The 13,617-nt window shown below is 38.8% G+C and overlaps 1 non-coding gene across 1 annotated transcript; it reads left to right on the top strand.

The window, feature by feature from the left end:
* The first annotated feature begins 273 nt into the window (after nt 1–273).
* On the top strand, nt 274–346 carry TRNAI-UAU (transfer RNA isoleucine (anticodon UAU)). The gene has a single exon. It is a non-coding gene; the product is annotated as a tRNA-Ile (tRNA).
* The last annotated feature ends 13,271 nt before the right edge of the window (nt 347–13,617 follow it).

Raw genomic sequence — 13,617 nt, forward strand, 5'->3', positions numbered from 1 at the left:
TACTCATGGCTTACCCTGCTCATATCACACTGGCCTTCTGTTTCTTTAATTTGCTAGCAAACATCTGCCCCAGGACCCTTGCTTTTACTTTTCTCCCTTCCTCAATTATTTTTATTCTCAATGTTTTCTTTTAAAAAAAATTTTTATTAAAGTATAATTGATTTCCAATGTTAGTTTCTTCTATACAGCAAAGTGAATCAGTTATACATATTCATATATTCACTCTTTTTAGATCCTTTTCCCATATAGGTTATAATAGAGTATTGAGTGTCTGCCCTCTTAGCACAGCTGGCAGTGCGTCAGTCTTATAATCTGAAGGTCCTGAGTTCACACCTCAGAGAGGGCAGGCCCTCACTTTGGGCTTCCCTTCTGGCTCAGCTGGTAAAGCATCCGCCTGCAATATGGGAGACCTGGGTTCGATCCCTGGGTTGGGAAGATCCCCTGGCGAAGGGAAAGGCTACCCACTCCAGTATTCTGGCCTAGAAAATTCCATGGACTGTATAGTTCATGGGGTCACAAAGAGTCCGACACGACTGAGCTTCACTTCACTTCAGAGTATTGAGTAGAGTTCCCTGTGCTATATGATGCTGCTGCTAGGAGGTCTTTATTTGTTATGTATTTTATATATAGTAGTATATATTTGTTGATCTCCCAATTTGTCCATCACCCCCTCCCCGTGTTCTCCCTACCCCCTCAAAACCTCAAGTTTGTTTTCTACGTCTATGACTCTCAATGTTTATTCTGACCCCTCATGGTCATTCCAGTTTCTACTCAAATAACTCTTTACAAGATGTTTTTTCAGATCTTTTCTTATTCAGAAGAGTACCACTAACCCCAGCATTTGCTTTTAGCATATGTTATACTATTATCTTATTTTTTGTCTTTATTGTAATAATGTACTGATGATATACATATATATAGGAGAAGGAAATGGCAACCCACTCTGGTATTCTTGTCTGGAAAATCCAATGGATGGAGGCGCCTGGTCAGCTACAGTCCATGGATCACAAACAGTCAGACATGACTGAGCAACTTCTCTTTCTTTCTTTCTATACACACACACACACACATAAAAATACATGTTATATATACTATGCATGTACATGAACACATGTGCAACTCTTACATAGTAATCACCTTGCCTGACTGATTAAATTTTCAGATTGGCAAAAGCAGATAAAAAGAGTTATGTCAGTTGTGAGACAATTGTTCTTGGAAAGACCTGCTTGAAAGATTGGCCACTGGCCGGCACCTGGGAACTTGTTCTTCAAGAGGGTTCCCACAGGTTCTTAATTAGGTTAGAGTGGCTCTATGCTGAAACAGTTTGTACAAACAATAAGGTTTTATGCTGAGCACATGCTTTCCTTCTGGGAGTCTGGAATTTTGTTACATGGTAAGCAGAAGTTTTTTATGTGACTACCCCTTAACATAGATCCTGGCACTGAGTCTCTAATGAATTTCCCTGGTAGATACCATTACGTGTGTTTTCTTAATCCAACAATGAATGAATTAAGTACATTCTGTGTGATTTCATGCAAGAGAACTCAGGATTCTAGGATATTTGTACACTTGAGTTTGGTTTCCTCAGGACTTCTTCCCTCATGCACTTTTGTTTTTCGGGTTTTGTTTTATGTTCTTTCACAGTAATAAATCATAGTCATATTATTTATTATATGCTATGTCCCATGATACCTCTAGTGAATCACCAAGCCTGTAGGTAATCTTGGGGATCTGTGACACAGCAACTTAATAGCATTTCCTCTTCCATTCTGAATATAAAAGCTACCAATGGCGTTATCAATGGGATAATACTGATAATAATTCAATAATAATAATCTAATATCTGTCTTACAGATAGCTAAAATGATAGCTCCTAGGAAATAGTGTCTTTTAAAATATTCCATTTTTTTCACTGTTTTAAGTTTGGAACTTTGAATTTTTTGTGTACAGTACAAAGAGTTTAGATGTGATACTGGGTTTTGAGCGTTATAGGAGTTTCTGAATGTTTTCTTCAAGGAGAATAGTGGGTAGTATATGTAGGTTTGACTGTGAAAAACAGTATCAGAAAAGGAAGCATACTGCAAGAGTTAAACATTTACTTCCAACAAATTTGGAGAGGAAACCTCACTGATTATAATGGAATTAATAAAATGATGAATGGCAGTGTACCAGCTGATTGTTAAGCTGTTACAGAACCTGTACTTGAGCCATTTCTTGAATATATTAGTGTAGGCCTCAGATCCTTCTCGGAGAAGGCAATGGCAAGCCACTCCAGTACTATTGCCTGGAGAATCCCATGGATGGAGGAGCCTGGTGGGCTGCAGTCCGTGGGGTCACTAAGGGTCGGACACGACTGAGCGACTTCACTTTCACTTTTCACTTTGACACATTGGAGAAGGAAATGGCAACCCACTCCAGTGTTCTTGCCTGGAGAATCCCAGGGACGGGGGAGCCTGGTGGGCTTCCGTCTATGGGGTCGCACAGAGTCGGACACGACTGAAGTAACTTAGCAGCAGCAGCAGATCCTTCTGTATCTAAAAGGGAGATAAGAAAGTGCAACTAGGCAGGAACTTGCTAGAAAAGCTGCTACTTTGTACATCTTAAGCATTCTAAAAGTGACTATCATTCCAACATCAGAAAGTACTCTTCTGAAGAAACATGTCTGTGAACTCTGGGTTGAGATATGGGACTAAATCTTTAGTAAAGGGATAAATACTAAAGGAAAAAATGCAAATCATATCATTTGATTCTCTTCCTCTTAAGTGTCCTATTCCTTAAATCCAAGCTCATCATCTAGTTTCCTATTCCTCTCCTCTGCTCCCGGGGGGCTCCAGTCACACTAGCCTTGATGTTTCCTGATTACTTCGCATCGCTTCTGCTTGAGGCCCCAGGACTTGCAAATCCTCCTGCCAGATAGGGTCCTCCTCCATTCACTCATGTCTCTTCTCACCCCTCCAGTGAGACTTTCACGCTCTCCTCTGCTTCTCAGTCTCCTTTCCCTGTAACATTTTGTTCACAAGTCCCCCATTCTCTACCCTCTGGACTCATGAATAGGTGGCTGCAGTTTTGGGAAGGGAAAATAATGGATTTTACAGAAAACGTGGAGAATTGTATTTCCAATATATGAATCTTTGTAAACTCATTCTCTAATTCAGACCTGTACTGGGGCTTTTTACTGCCATGTGCATTGGATCACAGAATCCTATAAAAGCTCTAAGTAATGTTTCTGAGTCAAATTGTCTCATTTTTATTGTAAGTTCACCAGGAATCCAAAGGATTACAATAAATATGTATGAGACTAGGAATTTCTAACAAGAAAAAAATATTAAAACCACTGTTAGAAACAAAACACTGTGACCAGAATTCTATAATCACTGACAGCTGTAATTGGTTGCCTCTTCATTCTATGTCTTAAAAAATGTGTTATGACTTTAATATATTACCTTACAGAATTCTTATAATAATTTTATTTCCCTTTAGGGAGCCTATGACTCAGTACCTCATCCAACCCAGTGTCCCACAGTTAGTGACACAGATAGGACACAATCCCAGATCTCTAAGTCCAGTCTTAATATTCTGCCTCTCCTCTCATTACTATATGCCAGTCTAAATACCCTTTATGTGACTGACAAGTAGCATAACTACAGATGTGACATGTCTGGATGTTTTCTCACTGATAAAGACCTGTTTATTGTGGCAGAATACTATTTCTAGAAACTATTCCAACTCAGAAGAGATGATACTCATCTGCATAACATTTCTGCAAGTCACAGTATGTGGCTAAAGTTAATGCAAAGTATATTTTGTTTGTAGGATATAATAACCTTAATTTTATTCAGCTTGATTTGATGGGGCAAATGATGCTCAATCCACGATTACCATTCCTTGTTGATCTGAGATCTGACAATGTCTTAATTATCTCCCTGTCTCTCTCTAAAGAGATTATAAGTCATGCAAATGCAAAGATCATTTAGACTGACATTGTATCATGATGAGCTTCATAGCAGGGGAGAACCAAAGATTTATTTTGTTAATGTTTGAGACTAGTTGTTTCACTTTTCAACACTAATCTAGCAGAAGAAGCATTTTCTATCTTTTATTTTATTTCTGTCTTGAGATGACTTCATGAGCAGTATTGGAAATATGATTTGTCTTCCAAGATAACAGTATATTTCTTGAAAGTTGTTCCAGTAATACAAAAGATATATTTTAAGTTATTCAGTATGGGATAATTCTGATACATCATAAAATGGAAGAAGAATTCAAAACAACTAAGCTGTATGGCTTCCTAGAGCACATTTTATACATCCCTGTAACTTCATTCATCGTATTTACTGCATCAATTAACTATTGCAAAACAACCAAGCAAAACAATCTCAGTGGCTTATGATAAGTATATATTCCCTGTGTGTTTGTGGATAAGTGGATGAGTTCTATGCTTCAAGTAACAGGTTCCGTTGAGTTTACATCCTTACTTTCCTTAAGCACCGATCCACATCACATGGATTCATTTTGAGGCCCAGGCTCAAAGTTAGTTTGTTAGTTCAGTCACTCAGTCGTGTCCAACTCTTTGCAACCCCATGAACCACAGCACGCCAGGCCTCCCTGTCCATAACCAACTCCTGGAGTCCACCCAAACCCATGTCCATTGAGTCGGTGATGCCATCCAACCATCTCATCCTCTGTCGTCCCCTTCTCCTCTTGCCCTCAATCTTTCCCAGGATCAGGGTCTTTTCAGATGAGTCAGCTCTTTCAATCAGGTGACCAGAGTATTGGAGTTTCAGCTTCAGCATCAGTCCTTCCAATGAACACCCAGGACTGATCTCCTTTAGGATGGACTGGTTGCAGTCCAAGAGAAGCTGCAATACCCTGAAAGCACTTCTCTTGCCAGTGACACAGTACAAGTCCCAGTGCACAAGAATATTTCAAGCCCTGTGCACAATCAAAAATGAATATCTCATTGTCAAATAGTCACATAGCAAAGCAATCATTAGAAGTCCAAATGCTGAACTGTTACCAAATATAATTGAACTTATCATATGAGGCAATATATGTATGTTCATATTCATGCCCTTTTTTAGATTAAAAGTTAAATGCTAATGAAAGAACAAAGATCCATAACACTAATCACTTATTTAAAACTTACAATAATTCCTAGTTACACATGTATATTTAAAATTCTATATTATATGTGAAAATTTATATATTTTGCCTTCAGTCTGTTTTATGTACATATATATTTGTGTGTGTGCATGTGTATGCATGTGTGTGTTTATATGGGGTTTCCCTGGTGGCTCAGTGGTAAAGTATCCACCTGTCAATGTAGAAGAGGCAAGAGATGTGGGTTCGATCCCTGGGTCAGGAAGATCCCCTGGAGTAGGAAATGGCAACCCACTGCAGTATTCTTGCCTGGAAAATCCCATGAAGAGAGGATCCTGGTGGGCTACAGTCCATGGGGTTGCAGAGTCAGACACAACTTAGCAACTGAGCACACAAGCATATGTGTTTATATGTACAATTTTTTTCTCCCAAGACTTTAGAGCCATCTCCCCTGTCAAGGTCATGGCTATACCATATTACCTTTGAATCATTTACTGCAGTTTCCTAAAGCACCTCATCTTTTTGTTCATTAATGTTTGAGGCACAGTATTTAAATCATTTTAAAAGTTGTTAGAAATGTTAATTCTAACCACAGGTATCCTTTCATTTTACTGAAGAACATCTATCCTGTGCATCCTGTTGATGATTTCCACATTGTAATCACATATTACACCTTAAATTTCATTAAAACTTGTCTCACTTTAGTCGCTCAGTCATGTCCAACTCTTTGTGAACCCATGGACTGCAGCATGTTAGGCTTCCCTGTTCATCACCAGCTCCTGGAGCTTACTCAAATTCATGTCCATCGAGTTGCTGATTCCATCCGCCATCTCATCCTCTGTCATCCCCTTCTCCTCCCGCCTTCAATCTTTCCCAGCATCAGGATCTTTTTCAATGAGTCAGTTCTTTGCATCAGGTGGCCAAAGCCTGGAATTTCAGCTTCAGCAACAATCTTTCCAATGAATATTCAGGACTGATTTCCTTTAGGATGGACTGGTTAGTTCTCCTTGCAGTCCAAGAGACTCTCAAGAGTCTTCTCCAATACCACAGTTAAAAAGAAAATGTTCTTCAACACTCAACTTTTTTATAGTCCAGCTCTCACATCTACACATGACTACTGGAAAAACCATAGCTTTGACTACCCAGACCTTCGTTGGCAACATAGTGTCTCTGCTCTTTAATATGCTGTCTAGGTTGGTCATAGCTTTTCTTTTAAGGAGCAAGCGTCTTTTAATTTCACGGCTGCAATCACCATCTGCAGTGAATTTGGAGCTCAAAAATGTCTCTTACTATTTCCACTGCTTCCCCATCTGTTTGCCAGGAAGTGATGGGGCCAGATGCCATGATCAGTTTTATGAATGTTGAGTTTTATGCCAACTTTTTCACTCTCCCTTTTCACTTTCATCAAGAGGCTCTTTAGTTCTTTTTCACTTTTTGCCATAAGGATGGTGTCATCTGCGTATCTGAGGTTTTGATATTTCTCCAGGAAATCTTGATTCCAGCTTGTGTTTCATCCAGTCCAGAATTTTGCATGATGTACTCTGCATGTAAGTTAACTAAGCAGAGTGACAATATACAGCCTTGACATACTCCTTTCCCAATTTGGAACCAGTCTCTTGCTCCATGTCCTATTCTAACTGTTGCTTCTTGACCTGCATACAGATTTCTCAGGAGGCAGGTCAGGTGGTCTGATATTCCCATCTCTTGAAGAATTTTCCATAGTTTGTTGTGATCCACACAGTCAAAGGCTTCAGTGTAGTCAATAAAGCAGAAATAGATGTAAGCAACTATGAGGCCATATTACTTGAAATACTTATTAAATCTGCATAAAATTTGTTTGGCTGTATTTTTATTATAACCTGTATCAGAAACACAGTAGTATATTATATACTAACACACACAGAACAGTAGACATAACACTTATACAGACTTCAAATATAATTAGTTTATTAATATGTAGTGTTTTAAAATGATTAATGCATAGAAAGTATGTGTAAGGTGCAAGGCGACAGTCATGACCCTGCAGTGATGTGGAAAAAGTTCAAAGATGAATTAAAGTACACTTTATAGTGTAAATGGGTATCTGTACTGTTTCTCTTTGCTTTGTACTGTGATTCTTGGAGCTGATTCAACTAATGCAAGAAGCCAAACTGGAAATGGAGTTGTCCTGTACCTACTAGGTTAAAGAGCTACATAGAGAGAAAAACGGAGAACTGATATCAGTTTTGGACAGGTAGGGTAAATTAAATGTGCACTTTTTATATCTGTCTACTTCATAATTCAGTTTTAAAATGTTTATACAAAAGCTATTTTTAAAATGTAATTATATCTTTGTTTACCTTTTTAATACCCTGCTAGGTAGTGTACAGATGTTATATCGCTTGATATTATACAGTTAGACTATTTGATAAAAGTAACTTAGTAGAGATAAATATGTTTAAAGTTCTACTTTGGAAAGTCATATTTATTTGAGGATATTTCCCTCCAATATATTTTCCTCTTCAGCAAATGAATTTTAAAATCCTGTGAAGTGATAGTATCCATTGAAGAAAACACAATTGAAAGAAGCACACAAGCAGGAAAATCTGTTGCACCTGGTAATACACAAGATGACAAGCTCAGTTTTACTCATGTCCTGAAAGATTTTCCAAAAAAATGTTTTCTCAAGGTGCAATGCATCTAGAACAGCTGCTTCTCTGTCTTGAGGTATATCTTTTGCTTCAAAAGTCTTAGGTCAGTTCACAGAGAGGTGAGAATTAGTTCACATTAGAAAGTAATGAAGTGATTGAATTTTACAACCAAAGGTAACCTCCTTTATATCTATTAACCAACTTTACTGTATAAGCAGTAATGGAAAACTGGTCTATTATTTCAAATATGATTGTAATAGCATGCGTGGAAGGTTGGAAAGATAACTCTATGGAAGTAAAGATAAATTGTTTTTGTTTACCCCCTCAATTAATTTATACACTGTTGAGTGATAACACTGTCAATAAAGCACTTCCAAAGTCCTAGGGAATTTTCTGGAGCTTTGCAGAAAGATCCCACCATGATTGACAGTGTTTTGATATCAGTAGGTGGTAGATGTGTTATTAGCCTCCATTCCTTGATTTTGTTTCTTGAATAACCTTCATGGGCCCTGTTGTGATGCTAAGTTCCAAATACCCTTATAGCACCCACTGTACAAGCAAGAGTTCAAGTTTGCTGTCAGACTTTAGAGCTAATGTTACTCTTTGTTTCACTTTTACCTATAGCAAAATTGATAGCATGAATCTGAAGTTCTTTTTAGAAAGAAACATAATTGCTTGATAAAGCAAAGTTTTAGGCTGTAAAGACACACTTTGCATGTTTTTGTTATTTTTAAATTGACTCCCTCATCAAAATCAGTCTGTAGCTAATGAAAGCCTCTTGCAGGTAACTTTCCCTTTGATCTTCCATTTCCAAAAAGCTATCTATTTGTTGTCACTAAGTGCATCCCCCTCTGTGGTCTGCTGGAGTCTACTCATGTGGTCTGGTCAAAGCTGTTATTATCTGAAGTCACCTCTCAGGTTAGACAAGACAGGATTTCTGGGAACTCACTTAGACACTGGAGTTCAGTTCTGGTCAGAAAGGTAATGAATGTAGTTGACTTCAGACCATTCACAGCACAGTTGTTTGATTCTTTCATGTTGAACCCAATCCAAAGGCTATAAAAATGAGAGAAACTTGTGGCCTTGCCATAAGTAAGATTGCTTACAGTTTCTCTGATCTGGAAAATATTATAGTGAATACAATGACTGGAGGAAGCCATTACTCCTTCTCATATAGTTTATCTTTTCTGACTAGCTGACTACTTGATCTCTGGGTCTATCTATGTCTGCATACACACACACATATTATATATATATAAAATCTTCTATCTCTATCATGCCCTTTGTAAGTGAATTTACTTTTTGTTTTTAATGGCACTTTAGTACCAAAATTTTCATCCAAGAAGTAATGTAACATTTATAGATGTAATATGAATTGTTATTGGGTCACTGAGTCATTGTCAATTTAAAGAGTATGATTTCAATATCTGATTAAAATGTCATATAATTGAAAGTGATTATATAAATAAAAATTTCATCTATAGCAAAGATTAAAATCTCTTCTTTCTGATAAATTTTAACATAGGGCTAGATTAAACAGAGGCTAAGGGAAAAAAAATAGGAAGAAAGGAAGATAATGTTCAGGGGAATGTTATGGGTATATGTAGCAGTCACATTCCTGGCAAGAAACAGATGGCACACTCAAATATTTTAACTGAAGAGATTTAATGAAGAGTTATTTACAGTAACTAGGTATCCAACAAGCAATATGTAGTCCCCAGAGCCTGGGAGCACAAGAAGTTGTTACCACGTGTATACAGAGAGAAACAAGAGGAATGAAGAAGTAACAAGGGAAGCGGGGAGTTAATGAATCCATAGCTTACAGCCATGAGAAAAGTTACCCCATAGGAGCCTGTACTTTAGATTTTAGTAAAACCATGCCTGTGTTCTTACTAAAAATGTTCTTACCTTGGTGAGTAAACCTCCACATCCACTGATTGCAGAGTAATAGGTGTAGGAAACACATTTTTTCCTAAAAGTGGGCTATAAGGTAAAATACTAAAATAGGCCACATTCCTCTCTACCTTTTGGTTTCTTGACCATTTTATAGGAAAAAGAACACCAAATAGTGACTTCTAGTTTAAGATTTTGGAGAAGGAAATGGCAACCCACTCCAGTGTTCTTGCCTGGAGAATCCCGGGGAAGGGGGAGCCTGGTGGGCTTCCGTCCGTGGGGTCACACAGGGTCGGACGCGACTGAGGTGACTTAGCAGCAGTTTAAGATTTAGATCACATCCTATGGGACACCACCTAAAATTCTAGGATTTTTCCCACCCCCTTACTGAAAGTAATGATATATGCTGTTTTGCCATTTGATAAAGTCATCTTCTCTAAATGATGTGGCTTGTGGTAAGATCAGTCTGTGTCTGAACTTAGTATCATATTTCATGGTACAGTGAATTCCTAAATAAAACAAATATTTTATGGAATATCATGTGTATGATGTATGGAACATGTGTATGTTTATGGAACATTATATGATGTGTGGAACATACATGTGTATGATGTATCATGTGACTGCAGCCATGAAATTAAAAGACTCTTGCTCCTTGGAAGGAAAGTTATGGCCAACCTAGACAGCATATTAAGAAGCAGAGACATTACTTTACCAACAAAGGTCTATCTAGTCAAAGCTATGGTTTTTCCAGACGTCAAGTATGGATGTGAGAATTGGACTATAAAGAAAGCTGAGCGCCAAAGAATTGATTGAACTGTGGTGCTGGAGAAGACTCTTGAGAGTCCCTAGGACTGCAAGGAGATCCAACCAGTCCATCCTAAAGGAGATCAGTCCTGGATGTTCATTGGAAGGACTGATGCTGAAGCTGAAACTCCAGTATTTGGCCACCTGAATGAAGAACTGACTCATTGGAAAAGACCCTGATGCTGGGAAAGATTGAAGGCGGGAGGAGAAAGGGATGACAGAGGATGAGAAGGTTGGATGGCATCACCAGCTCAATGGACATGAGTTTGAGCAAGCTCTGGGAGTTGGTGATGGACAGGGAAGCCTGGCGTGCTGCGGTCCATGAGGTTGCAAAGAGTCGCACACAACTGAGTGACTGAACTGAACCGATGTGTATGAATATGCATTTTATAAGTCCAAAAATTGTATTGTTGGTGAGCATGCTTTGTGTAAGCAAAAACAAAAATTTATCTAGAATAAATGTCTGTTTCTTTGTTTTTATAATTGTTTTATTTATTATTTATTTTTGTCATTTTCCTTCTCATGTCTAATGTAATCAACCTACATCTTGGTGGTGGGTTGGTCTCCTGCAGTAATAGAGCCATAGCAGTAGCTCAGCACTGCTCAGCACTGACATTAGCATTTGGGGCATACAGAAGTGGTAATATCAGGGCAGTTTTGGTGAAATTACAAAGTTGTTATGTGCATTAAGATACACCATTCCTGCCACCACAATTATTTTGTACCTGGAATCATTGGGTAAACCCAGGATTCAGAGAAAGAGACACAACTTCAAAAGAATGGGTTATCTTTTTCCTTTGATTATGAAGAAATTGCTGGATGGCAGTGATTATTTATGTTGGATACAGGTATCTTCATGTTTGTGATTGTGATTGTGATGAGAGATTTAACCTTACACTTTATTCCAAGACTTTTAAATTTTCTTTTCAATCTCTTTAACCATCTAGCCAACCTATGAGACACTGTGTCTTAAGTATTAATCTGAACTTTTCAGTTCAGTTCAGTTCAGTTCAGTTGCCCAGTCGTATCCGACTCTTTGAGACCCCATGAACCACAGCACGCCAGGCCTCCCTGTTTGGCCATCTCTAAATGCGGGGCTGGAAGAAACACAAGCTGGAATCAAGATTGCCGGGAGAAATATCAGTAAACTCAGATGTGCAAATGACACCAACCTTATGGCAGAAAGTGAAGAGGAACTAAAAAGCCTCTTGATGAAACTGAAAGAGGAGGGTGAAAGTTGGCTTGAAGCTCAACATTCAGAAAACTAAGATCATGGCATTTGGTCCCATCACTTTTGGGAAATAGATGGAGAAACAGTGGAAACAGTGTCAGACTTTATTTTTTTGGACTCCAAAATCACTGTGGATGCTGCTTGCAGCCATGAAATTAAAAGACTCTTACTCCTTGGAAGGAAAGCTATGATCAACCTAGATAGCATATTAAAAAGGAGAGACACTACTTTGCCAACCAAGGTCCGTCTAGTCAAGGCTATGGTTTTTCCCATGGTCATGTATGGATGTGAGATTTGGACTGTGAAGAAAGCTGATCGCCGAAGAATTGATGCTTTTGAACTGTGGTACTGGAGAAGACTCTTGAGAGTCCCTTGGACCACAAGGAGATCCAACCAGTCCATCCTAAAAGAGATCAGTCCTGGGTGTTCATTGGAAGGACTGATGCGAAAGCTGAAACTCCAATACTTTGGCCACTTCATGCGATGAGTTGACTCACTGGAAAAGACTCTGATGCTGGGAGGAATTGGTGGCAGGAGGAGAAGGGGACGACAGAGAATGAGATGGCTGGATGGCATCACCGACTCAATGGACATGAGTTTGAGTGAACTCTGGGAGTTGGTGATGGACAGGGAGGCCTGGTGTGCTGTGATTCATGGGGTCGCAAAGAGTCAGACACAACTGAGCAACTGAACTGAACAATGGAGGAGACAACAAATGTACTACCTATAGTTTTGCTAACTGGGAGAATTTTTCTTTACCAATGTCTTTCCAAAAATCCCTAAGGGAGGCTAAAATTCAGGGCCACCTTTTCCCACTTGGGTGTTAACATGTGACATATACCCATCTGCAAATCAGGCCAAACTTTTTCTTTTTTAATCAATTGATCATAGGCTATTTCCTATGAAACCAATGGATTGTATTGAGGTAGAGATAACAAAGTAACAGAAATGGTGTCAAGGGAGTCTCAGCCATCTTTTCATTCAATTTCCTTACATATTCAACACAGTTTTTGTTGTTGTTCAGTTACTAAGTGGTGTCTGACTCTTGTGACCCTATGGACTGCAGCACACCAGGCTTCCTTGTCCTTCACTATCTCCCAGAGTTTGCTCAAACTCATGTCCATTGAGTTGATGATGCCATCCAACCATCTCATCCTGTATCATCCCCTTCTCCTCCTGCCTTCAATCTTTCCCAGCAATCAGGGTCTTTTCCAATGAGTCAGTTCACATCAGGTGGCTAAAGTGTTGGAGTTTCAGCTCAAGCATCGTTCCTTCCAATGCATAAAGAGGGTTGATTTAGGATTGACTGGTTTGATCTGTCCAAGGAACTCGCAAGAGTCTTCTTGAACACCACAGTTTGAAGACATCAATTCTTTTGTTCTCAGCTTTCTTTATTGTCCAACTCTCACATCCATACATGACTACTGGAAAAATCATAGCTTTAACTATACAGGCCTTTGTCAATAAAGTGATGTCTCTGCTTTTTAATACACTGTCTAGGTTGGTCATAGTTTTTCTTCCAAGGAGCAGGCCTCTTTTAATTTCATGGCTGCAGTCACCATCTGCAGTGATTTTGGAGTCCAAGAAAATAAAGTCTCTCACTGTTTCTATTTTTCCCCATCTATTTGCCATGAAGTGATCAGACCAGGTGTCATGATCTTAATTTTTTGAATGTTGAGTTTTAAGCCAGGTTTTTTTCACTTTCCTCTTTCACCTTCTTCAAGAGTTCCTCTTCACTTTCTACCAGTAGAGTGCCATTAATCCTTGTTGTTTGTTTTTTTCTTCTGTTTCATAACAGACTGCAACTGTACACATCCCATTTTATCATTTGCTGAATCAGGCAACTCAGTTTGTGAAATCCATCTCAGTTTCTACAGTCACTTAGTGTCCCATGAGTCACTGATAAGTCTTTACAAGGACTGAGAAGCAATGTGACTCAGAAAGATGGTGTTGCCT

This window comes from Moschus berezovskii, chromosome 25 (genome assembly GCF_049115385.1).
Source record: "Moschus berezovskii isolate FMDL1 chromosome 25, NW_MosBer_1.0, whole genome shotgun sequence".
In the NCBI taxonomy this organism is placed as follows: Eukaryota; Metazoa; Chordata; class Mammalia; order Artiodactyla; family Moschidae; genus Moschus; species Moschus berezovskii.